Here is a 1,814-nt window from a genome sequence, read left to right as displayed (position 1 = left end):
ATTGAGACTTATTTGCATGTATGAAATAAAAAGGCATGGAGTTCTAGAAGTGTAAACATCTCATTATTTTCACTAATGGATTAAGATGGGTCCTCTTTATTTAAAAAAAAAAACTACCACTTTAGGAGCAGTGGAAAATAATCTGTGACTTGTCTAGCGGCCTTTGCAACCGAGTGCAAGTTAAAGTCATCGCACAGCAAGCATCATCGAGGAATGGCTACAACCTGGAATTGCATCAGTAAGCCGACAAGAGCAGATTAAATAAAAAACAGAAAGAGATCCAGATGCCTGTGAAGGGATACAGCTGTGTTAAAAGGGATTTATTTCACGTTCTGTACAGAGAATGTTTCCTGCCATTAGGAGCTTTGGTGCTCATTTCTGACAAAAATAATTAAAATGCACGTTTATAAGTAAAAATGAAATCAGCTGAGTTTATATGTATAATTGTGTTGGGATATCCAAACGTAGACTTTCACCACATCATCCTTCTCAAAATAATTCCAAGAACACTGAAACACATGCATGTTTGCAGACTTTATCTGCTTGAAAAGGTCATTTGGAAATCCGTAACTTCAGGTCACTTCTGCCGCCTCTGCTTGCGTCGAAGATTGCACAATGGAGTTAAGTCAGAGAACAAGAACAATGTATAATGAAAGTGAGAAGTCTTTATAGGTGCAGCCAACTTAGGGCCGGGCCAAAGTCAACATCTCCCTAAGCTGGAATATGTAAGACATCTGAGTGGCACATGATTAAGTCTCTATTATCATTGGATTTTCTGTAGCTTTCTAATTGAAAAGATTATTAAATATATTTTAGTGCATGCTCAATTTACTACAGTTACATTTTCTTAACTGCTCTTTCACATTTTAGGGGAATCAGTAGTCATGTGAAATATAGCTTAGCACCTAGGTCTGTATAAGATACGGATTTCTATCAGACTACATGACCATGACTAGTGACCCTTTTAAGTAAACAAATAGAAACCATTAAGCAGGTTGAGGACTTTCCACTGGCTCTGGCTACAGAGAGCAGAGCTCAGTTCATCAACAGAAGGTTTTAATTAACAGATGGACAAAGAGAATACAGACAAGGAAGTACAGATGGGAAATTCCACGGAACATCACAGTTGCACATTCCTCAATCCTTGAAGGGGAATGTCTGTTGTACAGACCTTTCTCTCCCCGCTCAGCGTATCACAGGTCAGTTACTCTTAGACACAGAATGTGTTTTCAGACAGGGCTGTTGGCAGGATCTCCCTTATTACACTTCTGGAATCAGCACACACTGACTGGGACTCAGAAACACCCAGGCTTCTCCCACTGTGCATTCCCCATGAAGGTGTTCCTTGGATGGTTCTGGCCATTACCAAGGAGAGCCACTGGGCACTTTACTCTCACTATGCTACACAGGCAACTAGTCCTGGAAATGAACCAAGATGGCATTTCCAGAATCTTTTCTCCTTTCCAGACCCAGTTACGTCACAAACATTTGCTATTACTGGTATCAGTTCTTGGTATCATTCTGAATCTCTGTTTAGAAACATAAGTGCATACATTATCCAGTGGCCAGAGACTACTGTTTTCTTACTAACTTACTACTTGGCTATTCAGAGCCACTCTTATGTCAGGTAGTGTCATGTGATCTAGGGATATAGCGGACTAAAGTCCTTGTCCTTTCTGAGATGCTGGGGAATGAGAACGGTAGCAGATGAGAAGCATGCTACTGGGATGACTGGGAGCAGCCCCTGTAGACAGGGTAAGGGGGCTATGCAGACAGGGATGTCAGTCACACTGAGGCACAAAAGGAGGCTTCTC

The sequence above is a fragment of the Rattus norvegicus genome, chromosome 5, assembly GCF_021556685.1.
Source record: "Rattus norvegicus strain SHRSP/BbbUtx chromosome 5, alternate assembly SHRSP_T2T, whole genome shotgun sequence".
NCBI lineage: Eukaryota > Metazoa > Chordata > Mammalia > Rodentia > Muridae > Rattus > Rattus norvegicus.
The sequence above is the reverse complement of the archived record's forward strand: the minus strand, read 5'-3'. Positions refer to the sequence as shown.